General features: G+C 18.4%; 1 pseudogene; it reads left to right on the top strand.

Moving 5' to 3' along the window:
* The first annotated feature begins 1,898 nt into the window (after positions 1–1,898).
* Positions 1,899–6,239, top strand: LOC122719228 (annotated as a pseudogene).
* Positions 6,240–8,840: the final 2,601 nt, after the last annotated feature.

Here is an 8,840-nt window from a genome sequence, read left to right as displayed (position 1 = left end):
GAATCGATCTTTGAATTTTTGTATTTTTCATATTTATTTGATGATAAAAATTTAATATAAAATTACCAATAAAAATATATATATATATCGTGCAATATTAAAATCATTTAATATAATAAAAACTCTTATTGAATGAAAATGGAAAAATTAATGGAAAAAACAATAAAAAAAAATATTGAAAAAGATATTGTTATATTGTATAAACCATTATGTAGATTGTGATAATATAATGATATTAATATAATGAAATAATTTCAGTGTGATAAAAATGATAATAATAAAAAAAATATTATATATGTAAATCTCACACAACCTGAAACATTTTTTATCATCGTATTCAAGATATTTGAAAGAGAGTTTGAATAATTTGCAGCACAATAAGAATGTAATCCTATTTAATATTTAAAAATTATATATTTTAATTTTTTAGTTAAAAAATATAAGATTCTTAAATATTAGTATAATCAAAAATTAATTTTACTTCTATTTAAATAAAATATACTTAATATAAGAAGATATTACGAAATTATATTAATACAATTGAAAGGAAATGAATCTACTTGAAAAAAAAATCAAAAGTATACATTTTTTCGTATTCTATTTTATTTTCGAATAAATCGATTGAGACTATAGAGAGAATATACACTTGGCTATATTGTACATTATTTTTTGAATATATTTGTATTTATATATATAAATTTATCATCATCATTTATCATTATTTCTTATTATTCCTTCAAATTTTTAATTAATAATATTAGGCATTATTCTTTTTATCAGAATGATGACACAGTGAGAATTAAGAATGCATCGATGTATATATCTTATTTAAATTGCTGATATCCAGATAGAATAATAATTCAAAAAATTAAATGGAAAAATATCATTTTATCTTTTTGATTTATTTTTTAATAAAGATTTATCTTTTTTCGGTTTACACTATCAATTATAACATTTTGTAAAAAAAAATAATTCTATTATTCAAAAATTTTCTTATTTGATTGTTTTATTTTCTTATTAATACTGATATAAAGAACTAATATTTCTATATTTATTTATATATTTTATTTATATTATTATATATTTATATTATATATATTATTATATATTAATAAATATATATTATAATATATATTAATAAATAAATATATATATTAATTGATCTATAAAATCATTTCTAATAATTAACTATAATTAACTAAAACTAATTCTAGTATATAGATATATATAATTATTTATGTTTTCCTCAATTTACATCTGCTATTCTAGAATAAAAAATTAATAATAATGCAACAAAACACGATTTGATTTTGAACTTGAATATATATTTTAATATAACACAGCACAGTATGTAATATACGATTAATTAATGCAGTCAAACTTATTATATGTATGTATAATGTTGTATCCATTTACATATCTAACCATCTGCTGCAATGTATATCTTTTAGAAAGAAAGTCAGAAAAGAGGAAAGATGTGAAATTTGTATTGAATATATTGAAGATCCACAAACATATTTTTTAAATGTGTTACGTTTATGAGTAATATTGCGTGATACTTTTCCTTTGCACTTGTTGTGATTAATATCACAAATTATATAAATATATAATGCAACCAATAATTATTATCTTTCACTCAGGTATTATCTATTACTCAGGTATTAATTGCAGCACAAAACTTATTTCCTAGATTATTCTTTTCTGAAATGTTATAATAACTATGATTTATTAAATTCTTTGTGCATACAAAATAATTTTATTTACTGGCGATATCTGCAATGATTTAGTTATTTTCGAAATAATATAATAGTACTTTAGCATCCAATCTATCTACACATATGGCTTTATTCTAATTTAATTCTTTTTCATTCATAAAACATAATTCGTTTCTTGAAATTATGTTGAAAAAAGTGACATCAGAGAAAGTCATTTACATTATTCGACTCAGCGTATCTATATGTTGTTGTTGGTCCTTTCAATAGTACCAAAAATCAAATTTTCGGTTTTAAAGTTTTATCAGTACAATATATCAGTACCATAATTAGCCTTCATGGTGTGTCTGTCTTTGTTATATTCGATTTATTTACATAATGACAATATCATCCATGTATTCAAATGCATTTGTTTGTCAGTAGGTATTACTCAACTTATTATCCAAACTCTTATATATTTCATCAAATACAACTCATTACAAGTAAGTACTTAACTTCTCTCAATATTTGAATGAGAAATATATATGATGTATATATAATAAATAAAAAAAGAATTGAATATATTTAAATGAAATAATTTTACTTTAATTTATTTAAAAAAATATAGAATTATATTTGTATTTAAAATCTTTTTCTTTAGAATAATGTTAGATTCTTAAAAAAAAATTTATAAATTTAATCATAGACTAATATATTTGTAAGATATAACATCTTTTGAAGGATTGATTCTAAAAGTCAAATACATATAGAAATATAAAAATGACAATTAAAATTTATTCATTAAATTATGAACAATTGAAATTTGCATTAGATTAAGCGAAATAAAAAGAAATTAAGACTGCTTCGTTATATTATAATTATATTTTGTTTCTGTCTTTTTAATGAATTTGATTTACTTATAATTTACGAATTTTAATTATTTATAATTTAATAAATATATTAATTTTAATTGACATTTTAATTGACATTTTTGTTTTTTACAATCAATTTTTATATTTATTTTAGCAATTTAATATATTAATATGCTACATTAGAATTTTTTTATTTATTTATATTGCTTTTCTTATCATACTCTTTCATATTCTATAACTATATTTTTTCAAAAAATAAATAACAAATAAATCTTTCTTGAATTTTTTTTTTAATTTTTTTGTATATTTTCTTGAATTTAAAATATTCAGTCCTTTTTTATCCACATCATACTTATAAAGATATGAATTATTGTATTTTCATCATATTTATTATATTATTATATATTATTTTATATTATATATAAAATATACATTATATAATATTATATTATATATATATTATATATTATATATAATATATAATTATATATTATATATTATTATATATTTATATATTATTATATTATTAATATATTATTATATATTTCTAATTCATTTCATTACATATCTTATATGCTTGAGTTATATTTTGAAATTCTGTGCTCTTTGTATTATTCATATATTTTTAAAAATAATTTAAATCAATAATTAAATACAATAGCATTAAAAGCAATAATAATATTATTAAATTAATATTAATTATAATATATTTTAATATATAATATTAAAATTAATATTAATATTTGATGCTGTGTATTAAAATATTTATTTTAATGTAAATTAAATAATAAATTTATTTCATGAAATATTAAATAAATCATTTAATTACAAATTTTCTATAGAACAATTTACTTTCTATAATAAAATATATTCATAATAAATATATTCATAATAAAATATTCATAAAATATTTGTATTATTTCAAAAATGAACTATTTCTTATATAATTTTATAAAATTTCTTATATAATTTTAAAATAATATATAATATATAATTTGAAAATTATATATTAAATTTCTTTAAATATCTGGTGTTTGATCATATCTATTTTGGACGAATAACAATAAAGTTACAAAACTTTGAAATTTAACAATTTGTCAATAATATTCAAATAAGATAATTAATAAGATAATTAATAAAAATATATTACTCTCTAATTTTAATTTTTTAATATTGTTAAGATTATCACTCTAAATAGTGTCGTGAAGATTTTACTTAAAAGTCGTTGAAATTATTCTCATTAAAAAATTATTAACAAAAAAATTTTTCCGAAAAAGTTTAGGTTACATCAAATTAATATTACATCAATTCCATATAATTTAGATAATTAATTAATAAGAGTAAATTAGAATAAATTAATTAATGTCATACAAAAATTTATTTAATTTCTAGTTTCATGTTTATATAAGTTTTCGATTAGATTAAATTAGATCACTATTTAATAAATAATGATTTCAATTTAATGTAATATAAATATTTTTATTAATGATTTTTCATTAAATAACGATCGTCAAGTAAAAAAATTTTCATTTCAGTATTCAATATAATAATCTTGATAACATATTAAAAAATCATCAAGATCGAAGGATGACATCTTTTTATAAATATTTATTTTAAATATTTCTAATTTCTAATTTCTAATTATCGATCAAAGATTTTTTTTATAAATAATTATATAATCTCGCTGAAATTATATCAATTTAAAATAAGTTTAAAGTTTAAACGATTAAATTAATTCAATTAAATTATTTTAATTAAATGAAAATACATTCGTATCATGATATCATCATTCTTGTAAATTATTTATAGATAATTATATATATATTATTTATATATAATATAAATTTTTCTTTTACCTGGATTTCAAAAATTCGATTTGAGAACTCGACATTTTTTGAATCTAAATTTCTTGATTCAAAAATCAAATTCCTAAAAATTAAAAAATGATTTATAGATTGTATGTATTTATAAGTACATATCTATTTGTTTTTATTTTTACTACTGATTACAGCGTGTGGTAGAAGAAATGGTGAATTGTGTTAAACAAGCGCAACAAATCGAAATAGAAATCTTCTATAAGTATATCGAGAAATGCAAGATATTTTATGGAAGTTCCATAGCATTTTCATATTTGATTGCCATTGCTTTTATGCTAGGACTTGCAATACTACCAATTTCTTTTCCTTTAGAAGCAAAATATCCTTTTCGCGTCAATGAATCGTTAATAACTATCATTATATATATGCATCAATCTTTAGTTAGCTATCAATGCTCTATGCGAATGTATGCGTGAGCATATTTGGTGCACTTTTACTTTGGTTTACAGTCGCGAGATTTGAATGTTTGATTGTGGAATTTCAAAAATGTTCAAATGTTAATATGATGATTAAAAAACAATTACAATTAAAAAGGTAAATATAATATTAGAATAAATTATAATGTATCGCCTGAATAGTAATGAATTTTCATTTGTATCTCCAGAATGAAATAAAATATAGCTTTACATGAGCACTCTATTTAGAATTATATTTCTCCTTTATAAATATGCCAAGTATAGATAAGTATCTATAATTAAGCGTCTTATAGATAAGAATAGTATGCGATGTCGATAACAATACTTTTGATGCAAATTTGAAATTTGACATAACATAAGTTTGAAAATTTTCGCATCCACCTTATAGCTTACATTTGATCTCTTTAGATTTTCATTTCTTTTCAAAATTGAATAGAACATGCAAATATAAAATTTTTAATGAATATATAGATGATACGGGAATGATTATCAAAAGTAAACTGATAAAATGATAGAATGAAAAAATTTGTTGTTGGAAAAAATTTATTGAAATTAATGACAATTATATTGAAAAATAAATATAACATTTTATAACTAAGAATCGTACTTTTATTTTTCTTTTATTTCATTTCGATAATTTTTGAAATACAAATGAAAGCGTTCATTACTTTTCAACTGATTGTTTTATTTATATTCATTTAATTCTCATGTTTATTGTAGATACGCGGAAGAAGTAATCAATTGTTTTCATTATATAGTGCTTTATGGTATAACAGTAACAACATTTGCTTTGATTCTTTGCGGTATAATATTATGGTAAGTATTGATAATATTTTATGTATCATATTATACGAATTGAAGATGGAAATTGTAAACAAAATGTACCACTAATTGTAAAAATGCAGTTCATAATTATATGTACCACTATAATGATGGAAGTTTATATGTATGCATGGCCAGCTGACTATGTGAAAAATATGGTAAATTATATTTTTATTGTTTATATATATACAACTTATTTTTAATTAATTAAAATTTTCCATAATTTATAGAATATAAACATATCAAGAAGTGTGTATGAATTATCATGGTATGAAGAGACAATAGAAATGCAAAAGAACTTTTTGAATATATTGGTGTATCAAAAACCAGTAACGTTTTCTATCAGTTATATAATACCAGAACTTTCTTTACGTTACTATTGTTCAGTAAGACAAGTTAGCTTTCAAATATTTTTTGTTCTATAAATAATTAAAATAATTAAAATAATTAAAATTAAAAATAAAATACATAAATAATAAATTTATAAAATTTTAATATCTCTCCAATGCTTTCTCCATTTTCACTATATTGCGTGTTCTATTAGAAGATACTTCAGCATAAATGTATTCTAAATATAATTAAACTAATTATATAATAAATTCTATAATTATATAATTATAAACATTTTTGTATTAATGAAAATAATAAAGGATCAGCAATCTTAGTATGAATATTTTATTTAAATTGCTAAATTATAAACGAAATAATAAATTATTTTAAAAAAGACAATCGTTTAAAATGTTAAAATAGTAATGTTAAAAATTTATGTGATTTTAAACTAATTTTTTTTTGCAAATATTTTAAAAACTAAAAAAATCTGTCTATTGCATGCATTGCATACAAATTATTTAAAATAATGATTTGACAATATATTTTAATATATTTCAAGGTCAGAAATGAATATTTTATTTTATAAATTATATTTTTTATTTCTTTTTTGTTTCTACATTTTATAACTAATATGCCATTTTATATACATATCTCTTTTTTATTTTTTCATTTTTCATTTTTAATATTCCCTTATGATCAAAAAAAAGAAAAAATAAAGGAATTTGAAATCTTTTTCAATTTTATCTTTAGAATATGTTCTTTTAGAATATTTTTTTCTTCGATCTGTTTTAAATGACTGAATTAATGACTTTTTATTCAATTTTCAAGTTTTGTCCAATTTACAAATTTGATGAAGAACAATTATTTAAAAAGTATGTATCCATGATCAAATATTTATGCGTATAAGCATTATGACATTTTGAAATTGCAATTAGTCGGAATTACGAAGAAAATAATAAAAGTTTTGTTTTTCACAACTTTTTTTATTTGAACTTATAATAAAAATTAAAAAGATATTTTGTAGATTTATATAAATTACGTTCATTATATTATATTAATATCATCAAAATCGACTAATTATTATAATCTATTAAAAATGATAAAAATCGTTTTTCAGGATTTTTATAATTAATTTTAAAGATTTTTAAACTTTTTGATGTCTATCATTTATTTCTGCATCAATTTTAACCAATTTTAACAAAATTTTCAGGATGTATATAATATAAATCTACAAAATGTATGTTTCATATTTTTATTATTTAGATAAAAATGTTATAAAAAATGATCTTTACTATTTCTTTTGTGATTGATTATAAGTAGTAATTGAAATATTTCAGATGATGAGAAAGAAAAAATGAAAATATAAATGCTAGAGAATGTAGTTGCACAGAGCGACTGTGTGAAACACTAATCAAAACTTTTTCAAAAATTTTTTATATGTCATGTAAATTAATTCTTCTAATTTTTCAAAAAAATTCAAATCGTTTTATTTTATAAAAATTATTTTTTTCTAATTAGTAGAATATTTTTGTAAATTTAATATTGTTTATATATATTATATAATATTGTTTATATGTATTATATGTAATATTTTTATATGATTGCATCAATTATATTATTATAATTATATCTTAATTATCTCATGAATATATTGAAATATATAGTTGATATGTATTTAATGTGCATTTAATATAATATTTCTCATGAAAATTTATATATTATCTTTTTTTTTTTATAACGCTAGAACCCAGGAAAAGTATAATCGTTTTATCGTTCACATTCATATAATCATCGAAATAAATTGAAATAAAAAGTTGAAGCGAACTTAAAATAATAAAGTTGATTTAACAAAATATATTCATAGTAATATAATTATTAATTTTAATTATTATTAAATAATAATTATATGTATTGCGACAATTAGTATACGTAAATTAGTCAATAAGTAAATTATACCTTCTTTCTAATTTCTATTTTAAAAAATATCTTTATCAATAATTATAATTCATATATTATAAAAGCAATATTGTGTGAATATATATATCAGATTTCAGTTAATTCTATACTACAATAAATATAACATAATGTCGTATGATGATCTCATACGTCGTAACAAATGTGTTCAAGTTCGAAATTCGAATTGTTTGTGAAAATTATCCAATTTTTGTGGGAAACAAATTTTCAACAAGCTATTTATAAATTCGTATAAATATAAAATATTCAATTGTTAACCTGTCATTAAATAGCAAAAAACAAATGAAATTATATAATCTTAAAATGATATAGAAAAACAGACATAAATTTTTATAAATACAATTCATAAATTGATTTCTCATTATAATAATGAAATGATTTGCAGATGCTGGAAGGATTGAAAAGTTATAATCGAATATAAATTTATGTTAATAATAAAAAATATTTTTTTTTATTTACTTATATTTTTTTTACATAAAAGGAGGCTATAACTTATTTATTAATTAAACTATGTATAAATTTTATTTTTTCTTCTTATAATTTTATTAAATTATAGATTAAAATAAAATAAACAAGTGATAAAGCCAGTTTAATATTAAATTGTTTCTCATTGATGAAAAACTAAAAAAAAAAAAGATTACTGTCCCCAGGAATATCATTGCAAATATAGAAGAATTTAGAACGACATTATATCAAAAAATTTATATATCATATCAAATATAATATATACACGTTATATACATATATTAAATAAAAAAATATATAAAAACAAATATTATAACACTACTTATTTTTCATGTGATGACAATGTGATCATTTCAAAACGAATACAATATGAGTTTAGAATTGATAACCTAT

The sequence above is a fragment of the Apis laboriosa genome, unplaced genomic scaffold (genome assembly GCF_014066325.1).
Source record: "Apis laboriosa isolate Shangri-la unplaced genomic scaffold, ASM1406632v1 scaffold71_cov137, whole genome shotgun sequence".
Taxonomy (NCBI): Eukaryota; Metazoa; Arthropoda; class Insecta; order Hymenoptera; family Apidae; genus Apis; species Apis laboriosa.
This window is presented reverse-complemented; position numbering and strand designations above follow the sequence as displayed.